The following is an 18,256-nucleotide window of genomic DNA, read 5'->3' as shown; positions in this document are numbered from 1 at the left end:
ATGTAGGAAATGTTTCTGATTTCTCCACTTGGCACTCCATTTTCTAGCACCTAAAGTTCCACTCACTACATCCAAATGAAAATGTATAAACTCAAATAAAAAAAGTGAACTATAAATATAAAATTATAATCAATAAATAAACTCATAGCAACCACAATACTAACATCCAAAACAAAAATGCTACAAACTTATGTACCAACCTATTAAAGTGTAAGATTTGTCAGTGAGATTAAAATTCAGGCTGAAGGGATAATATCAATGATAAGGTTCACTGATGTCATTACTGCATCGGGGAAAGTGAAGAAGAATTATAAGCTGGTGCATGGAATGAACAATTTGCTGAGTGCAGAATATGGAAAGTAATGAGGGTTGTCAGAAGTGGGATTGGCTGTAAACTTAAGATCGAAATTGGAGACCACATAGTAGATAGAAGAGAAGAAAGCCTGATACCTTGCAAGCTAGATGATACATGACAGACAAGGCAAGGTGGATATAAGAAGCAAACTAGCACAAGCAAAGTGAGCATTCCTCGTTAAGAGAAATCTACCAGTATTACACATTAACCTTAATGTGAGCAAGAAATTTCTGAGAATGTATGTCAAGAGCACAGCATTGATGGAAGTGCATCATGGACTGAGAAGAAGGGAGGGAGAGAGAGAGAGAGAGGGAGAGAGAGACGAGGACCAAAGCATTTCAATGTGTTGTTACAGAAGTGTGCTGACTATTAAGTGAACCAATAAGTAAGAAATGAAGATGTTCTCCATAGAATCGGTGAGAGATGGAATATGGGAAAAACACATACTAGAAGAAACAACAGAGTGATAAAAGAGTTGTTAAAACATTAGGGGACAACTTTCATGGTACTAGAGAGAACTATAGAGGGCAAAAACTGTATGGAACGACATAAATTGGAATATATCCCGCAAATAATTGAGGACATTGGGCATAAGTGCTTTAGTGAGATGAAGAGGTTAGCACAGGTGGGGAAATTGTGGTGGGTCACAGCTAATCAGCCTACTCCAGATGCCTTGTTGGAACTTAGGTCTGCATCAGTCACTCGGAATTGTTTATCGTAAAAGTAAAATGTGGAATATGGGAAGTGCTATAAAGGTAAGAAGCTGATACATTGGTATGAAAGTTGGTTCCACTAAATCAGTTGCACCATACAAAGAACATTTGGGCATTAAACAGCACTGGTGTATTCCTGAAAATTGACCCTTCAGCCTTCAACTTTCTTTTTTTCCCCCAGTCTCGGGACACGATTCCTTGTTGCTTTGTGTAGTCCCTCATTTCATGCTTATGGTTGGTGAACCTGATACGATAACAATGGCACGCTTACAGAACTAGAAACTTTATGGTTCGAAATATTAAGCAATAGAGCCCAACACCTTCCCCATAACTGCCAGCAAGTCAGAACTTGCTGAAAATGGCAGTCTGATTGCAGCAACTGATCAATCTTAGCAACTTTAACTGTTTCTTGAATGTGGCGTAACAAGATTTAAATTTCAAGAGCTGCTGTTTTCTCATATTTATATCACGAGGTAACAACTACTCTAATGTCAAAAGACAATTCAAGTTTCAAGCACCACAGCATCCTCGATGGTAAAAGTGCAAGTAGCCCTCTCATTAAAAAACATTTCCGTGCTTGTCCTTTCTGACAGTTATCAGCTTTTTTAAACAGTGTGGTTCATTCTAATTACTGACAGAAGTTATTTTATATTTACTATTTCCCTATGTTTCTTACTTGTCTAAAATAAAGGATTTCATTTCAAACAAAGGACAAAGCTGACTTAATTAATAAAGCTGCTTATTGCAGAGAAGGAAAAAGTAAACCCTAAATGATGCAGTTCCTATAGCAGAAATTAGGAATAGATTTGTGTATGTTCACTGCAAGTCTCATACAAACCAAAAGTAGTAGTTACACTTTGTTATATGGATGTCTCTCGAGGAATGGTCAATATTCAGAAATATGACTGACGTAATCATTCAAAGCAAAAATGTCTGTTAAACATGAGCTCTAACATGCATACCTTAAGAGCTATAAGCACTTGTCTGTCTTTGCTACTGTGAAATACATCTCTTCTACTGAACAAGTGCCCATATCTCTTATGGTATACATTTTATATCCCATGTTTACAAGGCTTCTTTACTTCCGATGATTGTTTCTGTCATATCTCTGAGTTTTGACCATTCCTCTTTGGACATCCTGTGTCTTATAATACTGTTGTATCAGAAAGATAATATAAAATTAGTAAATACTTAATGTAAATTATATTTGTATTGCATCTACTGAATATTTGTTGGTGCCAAGTATTGTTGTGATGTTGTTGTTGTTATGGTCTTCAGTCCAAAGACTGGTTTGACACAGCTCTCCATGTTACTCTATACTGCGTGAGCTTCTTCATCTCCCAATAACTACTGCAACCCACATCTTTCTGAATCTGCTTAATGTATTCATGGGCCTCTTACATGACTTCCTGTCGGAGCCATTTGGGAACCATGATTCTTGGCCCGAGACTAGTTGTTGAACACAGGACCCCATCCAGTAAACAAAACTGCCGCTGTGTCACATATCTTTTGTAATCTGCATCTGAAGCCTGTGCTTTTCACCATTCTGCTTCATTGCAACCTACTGCTTCTAATACCACTACCTTTCTGCTAAGACAATCTGCATTGGAATGTTTCTTCCCCAGTTTATGAATGACTTCAAAGTCCATTTCAGAGAGGCATAGGGATCAATGCGACAAATGATTTGATGTGTCTTTTATCCCAAATAACCACTTGAGAGCAGCATGGTCCGTGGTTATTTGGAATTTATTATTATTTATAGCACCTGAAATATTTTAAACCATAGATGATACTCAGTAACTCCTTTTCTGTTGTTGAGTAATTCTTTTCTGCCATATTTAATTATCTGAATGCTTGTCTGGATGCGTAGGCTACTGGATGTTCTGCACTGTTAATGTTTTGACCCAAAACTGCACCGATAGCATGTCCAGATGCATCGCATGACAGGATGAATTCTTTGCTGGAATCTGGGTAGATTAATACAGGACTGTGTGTTATTTTTTATTTTAGTGTTTCCAGTGCTGTGTCACATTCTGTTGTCCAGTGAAATTTAGTACCTTTTTTCAATAACTGCATGAGAGGTCATGCTATTTCTGCATAGTCTTTTACAAACTTTCGATAATAATTTGAGAGACCTAGAAATTGCTGTACTTCTGTGGTTGACTGTGGTGTTAGAAAATCTTTAACTGCGGCTATTAGCCGTGGATCGGTTTTGATACCGTGTTCACTGATAACATGGCCTAAATATGTTACTTTCTTTAATGCGAAGTGACACTTTTCCAAATTTAATGTTAATTTAGCATCTGTGAGATGTTGGAAAACTTCTTGCAAGCGAATCGCATGCTCTTTGATGTCTTTTAAAAATACGATTATGTCTTCGAGGTATATCATACATTGACAGTTTTTAATCCATGTAACACACCGTCTAGCAATGTTTGGAATGTTGTGGGGGCAGTCTTTAATGTGAAAGGTATTCTTAAGAATTCCCAACAACCTGAAGGTGTGGAGAAAGCAGTTTTATGTCTGTCTTCTAGTGCAACTTCTATTTGATGGTACCCGCTCCTCAAGTCAGCTGTGGAGAAATATTTACTGTTGCTGAGATGGTCAGTGGTATCTATGATTTTCGGTAATGAATACATGTCTGAAATTGTTTTGCTATTTAAATGCCTGTAATCATGGCAGAATCTATAATGTTTTGCACCGTCAGCAGATTTCTTTGGCATAATTATGTTTGCACTATATGGTGAATCTGAAGGCTCTATTATACCATCCTTTAACTGCTGATCTGTGAATTCATCTAGTATTGGTTGTAACTGGTGAGGAACTCTTTATGGTCTCCTATAAACTGGGGCGTTATCTCGTTGGAATCGTTCATTTCCTTTTAAGTGTGATAACTTCTGGCACAATGCAGTTTTGTAGGCAGCTGGTTTGTCACTATTGTCTACATCTGACCAATCAGAATCACCCTCCTTAAGGCACTTAATGTTAGCTAATAACATTCCCTTTCCTAACTCCTTGTCTTCTGCCCCAAAACTATCTATATGCACTGGTATTTTCTGTACTCCATCAATTGTTGCAGCACGACCTATACTCCCGCACACAAAACAATGTGCTGTATCTAATTCATCATTTTCCTCTAACAGTTCCACTATGCATAGTTTGTTTGGGGGTAAAGCAGCATTAATGTCCACCCAAAGTAGCTTTCCTGTACCAAATGGTATTTTATCCCATGAATCTATCTTCAAGAACATTGCTCGCAGTTTAGTTGATTCTTCTTTCCGGGGAGAGGGAACTTATGGCAGAGCGTCCTTGGCAGCTGTGTCACCCAATCGAAACAATGTTCCGCTAAGCTCCACTGTTTGCTGCCCGAAGTTGATTATGACATGACGTTTATTTAGGAAATCTAACCCTAGAATAGCATCATATTTGTCGCTTGCCTTTGATACAACTTCCAAAACTCCTGAAATCTTAAACACCCTCAATGTGAAATGTAAGTGACGTACAGCCTACTGAATGTATATCACCTCCACCTACACCACTTAACTTATATCTTGGAGGGTCATGTCTCTTCACCTCAGTGCACTGTTTACTTATGACTGACACATGAGCCCCATTGTCGACTAATAATCTGTGTGTTTTACCATTAATAGTGCCTGGTAACCAACACTCCACCTTTGTATGCATTCTAATAGCATGGTTCTGGGGTTCCCATTCCTGTTTAACGGACCCCTGTTTGCAAATTTCCCCAGTACTGCTACACTCAAGATATGTATGGCCCATCCTTAGACAATTTGTACACTGTGGTTGGTGACAGCTTTTTGCTATGTGTCCCTTCCGATCACATCTGAAGCAATGGATCCCTGTAGAAAATACATTTTTTCTTTCTTTGCACCTCATCGTGGCTTCTGTTTCCTCTAAAGCTATAGCAAATTCACTGCATCAGTTAAATTCTTTGAAAATTCTGCCCTAACACGGCACGATATTTCGGGTGGCAGTCCTCTCAAAAAAGTATCTAAGGGTCTATTCTCTGCTTCTTGTAGAGTATACATATTGGCTTCATCACTGCCTGAGAATTGGTTAGTGTTACTATTAACCTTTCATATTCTATCCACAAAGCTTTCTATTGTTTATTTGTGCCTTCGGGACTTGGTGTTCAACTGTACTGTATAAAAACAGCAACTGTTCTGCTTTTTAAATCCTTTGAGCAAACCTTGTTTCAATTCTTCAAAAGTTAATGCATTTTGTAACTCCTCATGATATAGTACATGCACCTTAGCTTCCCCTATTAACCTTAACTTTGTCATTTGCAACATCTGTTCATCTGACCATAACCAAGTTTAGCGGCCGTTAACAAATAAGCAAAAAATGCTTCTATATCCTCACTTGGATTGCCAGAAAAGGGAGCCACAAGAGTGGCTGCTAATAAATCTATTATGGGATAGATTGCACTAGATGTCGAACTATTGACTCAACAATTCATACAGCTATATAAAAAGTAACATTAGAAATTTAATTACAATTTTGATCAAAAGAAACATCTAACACCCCCTGAAAAGAAATTCGCTAGTGTCAAATGTGTTTGAAAAAAATGAGAACTTTACATCATTTGTTCTTTACACCGCGAAAGCATTACTTGAAAAGGAGAAAGTCTGGAACCAATTTGCACTCACAAGTGTGCTGAAATACTGTCTGCTGTTCACGGCCTGTCACTGATAATGGCATTATGAATTTCTTGTACCACAAATTCCCTATTACGTACACCTCAAAATAGAACCAAGGTCATCTGACACCAAAAGTAGCGGATCAGGGTTAAGTGACTCTAGATATTGAGCATCAGTGCCAGAGGGTAGCAAAGGTCTTTATTTTCTCAGGGATGGTGGGAAGAAAATGACACTTTGAGGACGGTGGAGTGGGTTCTTTCCTTAGCTCAGTGGGTGAGGTGTGAGTGAAACATTTGTGGTTCCACTAACAGTCATTTATTGAGACATAAGACTCTTAAAATAAACAGACTAATACATTATCTTTTGACTCGCTCAATTCCTCGTGGCTGCAGAGCGGCAGAGTCATAGCGTGTAGATTCCAGTAACAGCTGATATGGCAACAGTTCTTGTTGCAGCGGCACGCCAACAGCATATTCTTCCCTCAGCACCATGCCCATAACTCTCTGTGGTGGTTGTGCAGCCTCCTTCTTGTGAATTCGCTTGTTGCATATTAACAAGCAGCTACGGCACGATGTGGAGTGCTCAATTCTGGAATTGAACCAGTGACCCTCAGGTTTGGTGTCTTCTGGCGGAGTTCATCAACCTCTAAGTTGACAGGTGACCTATTTGGTGACGCCACAGTCCTTTCATCTTTGCCAGCCACCTGGGTAAGTACCACATGAACTTATTTCTGGTGACATCTGGGATGGCATCCTCTGCGTTGGCCTAGTGGCCTGGTACTGACGTCTTCTGTCGAGCAGCATAGCAGCTAAGTCATCGTAGCAAAGTATGACATCCCCTGACTAACCATCGGTCCATCCGTCCATGCAACATTTCATCATATCTTCTTTCTTGGAGGTATTTATTCATTGTTTTTTACAATCTCACTAAGTTTCTAGGGCGGCGACTAACTCTTCGGTTGTTGATCTATGCTGCTCACGTTCGGCAGAAACGTGACCAATGTTGACACACTTGCCAGCTTTCCAGTGTTTTACCTCCATGTGGTCGTCTCCCCTGCATCGCCAGATACGTCACACACCTGAGTTCAGTAAATTGACAGTTCTTGGAGCATTGACCACTGATGTGCGAAGAGTGGTGGCTGTTGTTCTACTTGGAAGCATTGCCCATCTGCTTGGTCGTTGATCTGTTGAAGTACTGACTGCTGCTTCACAAACTGCTGGTCATTGGCCTTCTCACGTTGGTCAGAAACATGACCAGTGTCATACATGTGCCGACCTTCCTTGTTTGACTGCAGCCGCTTCCGCATGTTGTGGCTTAGTGTGTCAAAGTCTCAAAAATTTTCACTTAACCTCTAATAAGTCTTCCTGCTTTGAACAACCATAAATAACATGTAATTATTATAAACTATTATTATACACTCTACGTTTCTAACGGAATGCCGTCTGCTCCCGAGGCCTTGTTTCAACTTGGGTCTTTTAGTGCTCTGTCAAATTCTTCACACAGTATCATATCTCTCATCTCATCATCATCTACATTCTCTTCCATTTTATAATATTGCCCTCAAGTACATCTCCTTTGTATAGATCCTCTATATACTCCTTCCACCTTTCAACTCTCCCTCCTTTGCTTCTTAGGACTGGATCTCCATCTGAGGTCTTGATATTCATATAGGCAGTTCTCTTTTCTTCAAAGGTCTCTTTTTAATTTTCCTTTATGTGATACCTATCTTTCCCCTACCGATATACACTTCTAAGTCCTTACATTTGTCCTCTAGCCACCCCTGCTTAGTCGTTTTGCACTTTCTGTCAGTCTCATTTTTTAATTGTTTGCTTTCCCTTTTGCCTGCTTCATTTATCACATTTTTCGTATTTTCTCCATTCATCAATGAAATTCAATAACTCTTGTGTTACCCAAGTACTTCTGTTAGCCCTCATCTTGTTACCTGCTTGATCCTTTGGTGCCTTCATTATTTCATCTCTCAAAGCTACCCATTCTTTTTCTACTGTATTCCTTCTCTTTGTTCTTTTCAGTCGTTCCCTAATGCTCCTCCTGAAACTCTCAGCTACCTGGTTCTTTCAGTTTATCTAGGTCCCATCTCCTTAATTTATGACCTTTTTGCAAATCTCTTCAGTTTCAATCTACAGTTCATAACCAATAGATTGTGGTCAGAGTCCACATCTGACCCCAGAAATGTCTTACAGTTTAAAATATGGTTCGGAAATCTCTGTGTTACCACTATATAATCAATCTGAAACCTTCCAGTGTCTCCAGGTCTCTTCCACGTATACAGCCTTCTTTCATGATAATTAAACCAAGCGTTAGTGATGATTAGGCTCTGTTCAAAATTCTACTAGGCAGATTCCTTTTTCATTCCTTCCCCCCAGTGCATATTCACCTACTATTTTTCCTTCTCTTCCTTTTCCTACTATCTAATTCCAGTTCCCCATGACTATTAAATTTTTGTCTCTCATAGCTATCTGAATAATTTCTTTTATGTGATCATACATTTCTTCAATCTCTTCTTCATCTGCAGAGCTAGTTGACATATAAACTTGCGATGTTGTACTGGGTGTTTATTGGCTTTGTGTCTGTCTTGGTTATAGTAATGCATTCACTATGCTATTTGTAGTAGCTTATCTGCGTTCCAATTTTCTTATTCATTATTAAACCTACTCCTGTGTTACCCCTATTAGATTTTGTGTTTGTAACCCTGTATTCACCTGACCAGAAGACCTGTTCCTTCTGCCACCGAACTTCACTAACTTGTGATATTTATCAGAATTAAATAACTATCTTTTTTGTGAATAGTGATATTAACAATTCTACAGCTGCAGATATTTGAAAAAGTAAATTATTCAACTCAGCTTCTAAGTAATTAATATAGTTATAATTAATATAGTAACCTTAGAAAGCATTTAAAAACTAATAATCTTTCCAGTCTCAGTGCTTCCTTTTATCACGTTAGTTTACAAGACAGTACCACTATGGAGTGCAAAACAGAACAAATAGCTCATGGTACTCTACACCTCCCTTGAAAGCCTGTTGTTTGGCATTAATCATTCTCATGTGGTTAACAGATGGTTTTAAAGGTGTGACACTATACAGTTTCTTGAAAGATTTATAGAATATACTATTCTCAGTCTTCTCACACATTATGTTTTTGTAAACTCTGCAGAATCAGCAATGAAAGGAATATATGGAAAAAAAGTCTGTAAGAAGGGACAGGATGATAGGACATGTATTTTGATCTCAAGGAATAACTTCCATGGTATTAGCATGAGCTCTGGAGGGCAAAAACTATTTGAGACAATATGTATTTGAATATATACAACAAATAATTGAGGATATTGGGTGTTTGTGGTACTCTGAGGTGCAGAGTTTGGCACAGGAAATGAAGTCATGGCTGGCTGTGTGAAATCAACTCCACAACATTTCCTCGGCACAGTTGCATGACATCTTCATTGAAGTAGCTGAGCAGTTGCTTTGTGAAAACATTGCAGAATCTACATGCCATGTAATGGCAAATCCTAGAGCCAGTTTCATGGGCCTCAGCCATCTTGGTGTAGCCTCCAGACTAACATAATTCACTGACTTTGCCTTAAGGGGATTGTTTTACTCGTAGTGTGATGGCAGTTGGGGAATAACAGGATCTGTTTCTTCATGAAGTATACAGAACATAAGTAGAACTTATCTACATCTGTATCTATATCTAGAACATATCCAGAACATGTCTACATGTGTGTATGGGATCTGTACTTTTTATAAATTGTTTTTTTAACTTGTACTTCCCTCTCCATTTTGTGTGTATAACATGGATAAAACAAGCTGCTTCAGATCTTTTTCATGAATTTAACAGAAGATATTTATTTTCTGAATGTATTTAAAGCTTAATTCCCCTGCAATAGTTGATTGTTAAATATACTTTATTGTTGCCAAAATATGTAAAATGAGGGAAAGGCAACCACTTACCTATAGAGAACTGGTGTGTGGTGCACAGAAATGCGTAACACAAAATAGTTAACTCTAGCGCTCAAGCTCTTGCTCTTTTTCTAGTGAGAGTACACATGTTTACACACACAACCATGCACACACACAAATGTACGTGCTGGCAGTAGCAAGAGTCTTGCTGCTACTGTGGGCATGTACATTATGGTGTCTCTATCTCTGTAGTTGTATATGGGAATGTATGTATTTTTGCTAGAAAAAGGGCAAGAGCTCAAAAGATAGTGTGAATGCTGTTTCCTGTTATGTGTCTTTGTGCTCCCCACATCGGTCTGCTATAAGTGACTGATTGCCTTTACTTTATTTTATGTATTGCTCCATTCAGTAGTGATTTTTTATCTTTAATCAAAATAAATTTTTTTCAGTAGTGATTGTTTTGTGATATACCACCACACTGAATAGTCTTAATAAGGAAGGCTGTGTTTAAATTGTGCCTTAGTCTGCTCATTACTCCTTTCCTCCTACCAAAACCTATTGACCATCACCATCGTCAGTATTTTCTGATTAATGAGCCAAATAGATGACCTCAGGAATATTGTGAGGCATTCTCCAACCCATTCCACATAACAATAAACTTGTGTAGGAATAGGCTCCATGGAGCTAAACTTTGAATTTCCATTGTGCTTCTGGTTATTTCCAAGTAACTGAGAGGTTTAATGACTCAAATGTTGTTACTCTTAATTTTTATAAATGAGTAATCCTTATTTGACATCGATGACTTCCAGTGAGACAGACTTCATCACAGATACTTGATAATAGTGTGGGTAAGTCAATGGGTATAGTTCCCATCATATGTTAGTGATATGCATGTCATATAACTATTTTCTGTTCATTTATAAAATAGGTTATCTGACAGCTAATTATGCAATTTTGTTCCAAAAATTATAAGTGGCTTAGTCGATCAAAGTGAGATAATTTACAGGTGGCATAGTTGATAAAAAAAAAAGGTTGATTTTGAAAGATTCTAAGAACATTCACTTTCTGTATGTTCCAGTTTCTGCTAACCTGTGCCTTGGAATGTCAAAACAAGCTTTAGTTATGGTGTCATAGTGAAGGTTTTCTTCCCCTAAAACTCATTCTGTGTTGTTGTTCCTAACATAAGAGTATAGAGGCATGAACGTAGATGTTTGAAACTGTTATTACACTAAGCTTTATTAAAAGGCAGCATTGCTCTATAGAACATAACTTACACAACAAACTAGTAAAATAAAATTTCGAAACTCTCTCTTCTCAACATGTTCCTTAATACTACAACAGCAAATGGTTCCACTTAATTTCTCATGCTCAGCTTTCCTCTTATTTATCAGATGGTTTTAAAGCACTGCTTTGGTACGTCATTTGGAAATTTGTTTTTGCAACAAAAGTTTCCCTTACATCTTCTCAGGAACACATTGTTAAAACTATGCTTATACAAAAACCACATATTGCACTACCAGACACGAGATATTTGTTCAAGGTTTCACTTATTCACTTTACTTCAAAGCTAATTAAAGATAGACTTCTTGCAATGCTATGCTTTCTTGTACCTCTTCTCAACCAAAACAGCTTCACTTGCCTTGTGGCACTTTATAATGTGAATTTAATCTTCATGATTTCTTACACAGTTTGGCTGGTTTTACACTTATTACAGGAGAACCTTGCAACAGTGTATCATTGACAGCAGTCACTCTCAGCTGAAACAATGTCTCCCTCATTTCAAGGATGTGCTACCAAAGAACAATTACGTGACATTTCCTCTTTCCTTCAGTGCCTTTAACATTGCCAGTATAATCAACTTTAAAAACCTCCTCATCCTCAGGCACACATTCCCAGTAGCATTGTTACTTGTTGGCCCAACTGTTAGCCTTACAAGCATGTTTCCCCTTTCTTCTCTTCCTCCGTCCCCCTTCTGACGAGGCAGTGCAATCACAGGTGGCAACAAATCTGTGTCCTTAAGAAATAAAAGTATCTCTGTTGTGTCATTATCTACAACTTTTACAACACAATTAACATTATCAATAGCTTCCTGTGTATCCTTGCATTATCTAAAACAAAATTACCATCTGTAGTTCCAATCTGCATCGCACAGAAATAATTGGCACATGTAATTCCTTATAGATATGGCCCAACTCCACAGTCTCTCCGCAACACCTATTATCACCCAACAGGGTAGATACTACCATGCCTAAATCATTACCATCTATGTTGCTATTCAAACACTCAGTTGCTTCAGTACAGCTCACATTCTCTATGTCTGGCCCTATAGATAATTCAGATTCTGCATTATCACAAGGTATTGCAGTTGGTAATTTGATATTACTCACTTTAACTTTTACAGTGTTACTATTTGGAGTACACCTTTAACTTCTTTCTCATTACTACCTACATCCACACATTTAACGGATTACGATTTTGCACAAATTTATTGTCAGACAACCATTCCAGTCCCTGTTTTTAATCCACTCATCATCCCATTGTTGCTGCCTCTTCTCTACATACACTGGAGTAACTCGCCATGCAAAGCCCACTGCTTTCCCTCCTCGACCTGTATTCACTTAGCTGCATTTGTGTTGCCTGCTCCCAAAGCAATGTTCTTTTCCTTTTCAACCTTTATTTTCTCTGCTATATCTGCCAGCTCTGCTCTCACACAAGCAACCTGAGCTGATAAAATTCACAATGTTTCTCCCCTCCCCTCTGTGGTACCAAGAATGACATGTTTAATCCTTCATCAATCACCCCCTCCCCAAAAAAAAGAAAAGAGAACAAAATGCAATGATGCGAAGAGCCATTAGGTATATTTCTAACATAACAGTTTTTCTGAATGGCTGTCTATGCCTACTACTTTTACATGTTTCACAACAGTGAGCTGTGCTGCTTGCTATAACAAGATACAACCATGAGCATCAGCATGCCAACTGAAGATAATGGCATCCGCTTGCCCCAGGCAATGGCCAGTAATGTTGTAGGCCTGCACAAGCTGGTTGACAGTGACACTGTAGCTGGGCAGCAAGCTGGCTCAGGTTCGAACTCACAGCCCATCAGCAAGTTCGACGACAACAGTAGGTATTCACCTAACAGAACAGAAGTGACGTATTCCCCGAACAGAGTGGAAGCAACAAGTTGACTGCCTGCATATTTCAACTCAGGTGAGACCCTGCAACCAGCAGTGGCAAAGTCCATTTATGGTGGATGGTTGTGCCATTTGTGCTGCAAGCTGTTGTCATCAGCTGGCATAGAATGTGCTGCATGCCATACTGTATGTCCCTGGATGTTGCTGGATACAACAAATATCTAAGAATAAGGGTCTGATTTGGTGGGATATAAGTGAGCCGGCTGCTTATTATTTTTCCAGTGAAGTACTACCACCACGGAAACCATAACAGGCAGAAGCAGCCAGACATTACCGTTAGGTGGTAATGACTCATTTGCTTTGGTTTGCTTGTTTAGTCAGCACCTCCAGAAGCCATGCGTGAACTGTAAGAAATTGCAAGTTTGGCTTTTAAGGATGTTGGCTTGCATATTTCATGGCATCGGCTTACTGAATGAGTGTTCTTTCCCTCTCGCTGAGTGATACCTGGTCTTCAGTCTGACAGCCACTTCTCTATCTATGATGTCATTCTGCTGATCAATGCTTGAACATTTCATCACCTCCACCAAAGCCATCGTTCAACAAAAAGAAACATGCTATAGAACAGCAAATGATTTACACATTACGTGTTCTCCCAGTTATATTAAGGCTCAGTATGAATTCCTAAAACTTTATTACTTTACTTTTCTACAAGTTCTGGTAAAAAGGAAGTAAATGGTTTGCATTTTCAAGGTACTATTTCTTGTGACAGATCAATGTGTGACTGATTTTTCAACCTTGAACTGTATCCTTAAGCTATGACAAATTTCACACAGTAGCAGTGCTAGAAAATTTAGCAGTGTAATACATCATAAAAAAATAGTTCCATAGCAATGCAAGCACACATGTTCCTTTTCCATCAAATTTCATCTGTTCTTAAACTAACATAACTGAAGGTGTTGGAATTTTGTTTGGTTTACAAAGGAGTTTATAACTGTTGACCAATTTAATGTTGAGCCCAGTGGTTTGTGCATCACATTATCAGGAACTGAAATTTTATCACACGATGTAAATAAGGCTGTATAATCTGTATGGAAGATGACAGACTGTAATACACTCCAGAAAAAAAAAAAAAAAAAAAAAATTGAAGCATCTAGAAGGGAAGGAGGAAATGAAATGAATCTTCACAGGTGGATTATTGAATTGAGTAAAATTACAAAAAGTGATCTTATCAGTATGAAGCTGGAACCCTTTGGCCTGGATGCATGAACTGATTTCATTTGGAATGATATCATAAACCTGTTGTATCCTCTCCTGAAGCAAACTGGCCCACAGCTGTTGCAATTGGTCCTCGATATGTCCCCCATACTGGCACGGGGACGAAGTTGACTCTGAGTTGGTTCGAGACAAGTTCTATCAGGGATAGATCTGTGGATCTTTCTGGCAATTGCAGTACCTCAACATCATGCAGATGTTCCATAGAGACAAGTGCCATGTATGTACAGGCATTGTCCTGTTGAAAAATGTCACCATGATACTGTCAAATGAAGGGTTACTCATGATGGTGCAAGAAGTCGTATTGTAGCTTCAGTGTCCTCAGACACTACCAGTGTGTGACTTTAAGTTACACCTGATACCTCCCCATACCGTGATGCCAAGTGTAACACTGCTGTGTCTCTCCATATCAGTGAAAGAAGGGGTTACCACCATACTTGCAAATGATTATTATCTAGTATAGTTCAGAACTACAATTCATAGCTGAACACAGTGTGATGGCATTCATCAGTGGTCCATTCTCCCTGATCACAGTACCATTCGAAATGCAGCTTTTTGTATTGTGGTGTTAATGGCACCCTACACATAGGACAGTAATTCTCTACTTCTAGTCTCTGACTAATGGTTTGGGATAATACGGGATGTTGCAAGGAGTCCATTACTTGTTCTGATGTTGCAGGCACAGATGCAAAGCAGTTAGGTTATACTTGGCGCACTATAGCACTGGTGCACAATAAGGGAAATCTTGTCTTGTGATGGTCAGACATGCTGAACTGGAAGCTTGACGACGAAAATGCTTGCTGTCACATTCCCATTCAGTCCAACATTGAGCCACCGTTTACACCCTATCTCGATATCGCACAATTCAACCAGCTGGCCATGTGATGACACTTTCGGACTCACTGGTTTGTGGCATCTCTGTGACCTTCACAGTGGTCACTTAACATTTGATGCTGTTCAAACCGTTTGTGACCGAGCGAGGTGGCGCAGTGGTTAGACACTGGACTCGCATTCGGGAGGACGACGGTTCAATCCCGCGTCCGGCCATCCTGATTTAGGTTTTCCGTGATTTCCCTAAATCACTCCAGGCAAATGCCGGGATGGTTCCTCTGAAAGGGCACGGCCGACTTCCTTCCCCATCCTTCCCTAATCCGATGAGACCGATGACCACGCTGTCTGGTCTCCTTCCCCAAAACCAACCAACCACTCAAACCTTTTGTGCACCCTACCAGATCTGGTAACAACACTAAACACAAACAACACTAATGAACTCTGGTGGCTATTCTACTTGTCAGACGGAATTGCAACTTGAATCAATTACATACTCACCAATGGTACCTACATGCATGATGTTACATTGACATCTGACCAAGTCTTTTAGGTCCTTCACTTTTTTGGTCAAGCACTGCATTTCATGGGATAACTCATTTATGTTGTTGTTGTCATCTTCAATACAAACTCTGGTTTGATGCAACTCTCCATGTTACTATATTGTGTGCAAGCCTCTTCATCACCAAATAACTATTTCAACACACAAGAGTGGTTCAGTAAGAAATGGCCCACATTCCCCCCCACCCCCCGCCCCTCCGACACAACATTTTTTTTGTTAAGTGTCAGAATTTGGTGACAATATACGTCAACATATCTTGTCCATGTCCTGTTTTTCTATGTCACGTTCTGTGGCCATACGCCAATGTTGTGGAAGAGCATGTATTCTGTGCTGGTAAAAGCTCTTGTCCTGTAGGCATAGCCATGTTTTCACTGCATGACTGACACACTCACAATTCAAATGCTGACCGACAACTGTAGAGCCAATTGTCAACTAGTGATGTGCCAGTTGGCATGAATAATGACATCTGTTCAATTCAGCATGTCTGGAGGAGTGGCTGTGACAGACCGTCCCATGCATGGCTTAACCTGGAGCTCTGTTTCTGCATATCCTGAGGCTGTAGCTTTCTTTACCCATCACTTTACTCCTATCAACTGCAGCATCGCCATACACTGCACACAAATGTTTGTGGATGTTCACCACAGTTTCTTTTTCTGTGCAGAAGAATTCAATAACAGCACACTGCTTGTTACGTGAGTCCTATGCAGACACCATTCTAACACTGTGCCATAACTCTGCCATCTGTCAGAACGGTTCTAAATTTCACTGGTGCACAGAACAACATCAAATATGGAACACCAACAAGAATGTTTATCTATGCATGTTAATGGCTTTTTAAAAAAATATGGGGTATTACTTACTGAATGACCCTTGTACATCCTTCAGAACCTGCTTGCTGTATTCATGTCTTGATCTCCCTCTACTACTTCCGAACACTTAAATGTATGCTTCGTATTAACAAATTTCTCTTCTTCAAAAATGCTTTCCTTGCCATTACCAGTTTATATTTTATACCCTCTGTACCTTGGCCATCATCATTTATTTTAATGCCCAAATAGCAAAACTCATCTACTGCTTTCAGAGTCTCATTTTCTAATCTAATTCCCTTAGCATTACCTGGTTTAATTTGTCTGCAATCCATTATCCTTGTTTTGATTTTGATGATGTTCATTTTATCTCCTGCTTTCAAGACACTGTCCCATTCATTCAACTGCTCTTCCAAGTCCTTTGCTGCCTCTGATAGAATTAAAGTGTCATGTGCAGTTATCAAAGTTTTTGTTTCTCCTCCTTGGACTTCAATTCTTGCTCCAAATTTTTCATTAGTTTCCTTTACTACTTTCTCAGTGTACATTGTGGATAAGATACAACCCTATCTAACTCCCTTCTCAACCACAGCTTCTCTTTCATGCCTCTTGACTCTTATAACTGTAGTTTTCTTTCTATACAAGTTGTAAATAGCCTTTCACTCCCTGTATTTTACCCCTGCTACCTTCTGAATTTCAAAGAGAGTATTCCAGTGAACTTTGTCAAAAACTTTATCTAAGTCTACAAATGCTGTAAACATAGATTTGTCTTTCCTTAGCCTTTCTTCTGAGATGACTCGTAGAGTCAATATTGCCTCATGTATTCCTTCATTTCTCTGGAATCCAAACTGATCTTCCCCTAGGTTGGCTTCTACCAGTTTTTCAGTTCCCCTATAAAGAATTAATGTTAGTATTTTGCAACCATGACATATTAAATTGATGGTTTGGTAATACTGTCAGCACCTGCTTTCCTTGGGATTTGAATTATTATATTCTTCTCAAAGTCAAGCCAGGTGGAAGAGCTCTGACTATCAGTAGTTCTGACAGAATGTATCTACTCCCAGGGCCTTATTTCGACTTAGGTCTTTCAGTACACTGTCAAATTCTTCATGCAGTATCATAACTCCCATCTCCTCTTCATCTACATCCTCTCCCTTTTCTATAACATTGCACTGAAGAACATTTCCCTTGTATGAAGACCCTCTGTGTACCCCTTCCACCTTTCAGCTTTCCGTTCTTTGTTTAGGCAGGTTTTCCATCTGAGCTCTTAATATTCATACAGCTGCTTCTCTTTTCTCCAAAGCCATTTTTAATTTTCTTGTAGGTGGTATATATCTTTTCCCTAGTGATGTGTGTGTCTGCCGGGGGGCCTCATCCAAGATGTGGAGGCGGCCTTGCCTGCGACTATGGAGCGTACGGGGTGCAGTCGTCTGCAAGTAGTTAATCACGTCGGCACCAGTGATGCCTGTCGCTTGGTTTCTGAGGCGATCCTCAGTTCGTACGGGCGGCTGGCGGATTTGGTGAAGACCGCTGGCCTCACACGCAGGGTGCAAGCAGAGCTCTCTATTTGCTGCATCGTTCCCAGAGTGGATCGGGGTCCTTTGGTTTGGAGCCGAGTGGAGGGTCTCAACCAGAGGCTTCGTCAACTCTGTGACGGTCTTGGCTGCAGATTTCTAGACTTGTGCTATTGGGTGGGGAATTGTAGGACACCCCTAGATAGGTCAGGGGTGCACTACACAAAGGAAGCGGCTACTCGGGTAGCAGAGTACTTGTGGCGTGCACATGGGGGTTATTTAGGCTAGGCAGTAGTGCGAGGTGTCCTGAGGAACACTCACCAGTCAATGTGCAGGCAGGGAAATCAGGATGCGCTCAGTGTAAAGACACTTCAGCTATCAAGATATTAGCAGTAAATTTTCAGAGTGTTCGGAATTAAGTTCCTGAATTTACTGCCCTCCAGGAAGTGTGTGGTGCACAAATTATTCGTGGGACTTAGACCTGGCTGAACCCTGAG

At 39.7% G+C, this 18,256-nt stretch overlaps 1 protein-coding gene across 3 annotated transcripts in view; it reads left to right on the top strand.

Annotated features, from left to right (window-relative positions):
* Positions 1 to 18,256, top strand: part of LOC126199378 (protein ABHD18) — a 211,304-nt gene that overhangs the window by 44,866 nt on the left and 148,182 nt on the right. The gene's annotated exons all lie outside the window — the stretch shown is intronic.

Source organism: Schistocerca nitens, chromosome 8 (assembly GCF_023898315.1).
Source record: "Schistocerca nitens isolate TAMUIC-IGC-003100 chromosome 8, iqSchNite1.1, whole genome shotgun sequence".
Taxonomy (NCBI): domain Eukaryota; kingdom Metazoa; phylum Arthropoda; class Insecta; order Orthoptera; family Acrididae; genus Schistocerca; species Schistocerca nitens.
This window is presented reverse-complemented; position numbering and strand designations above follow the sequence as displayed.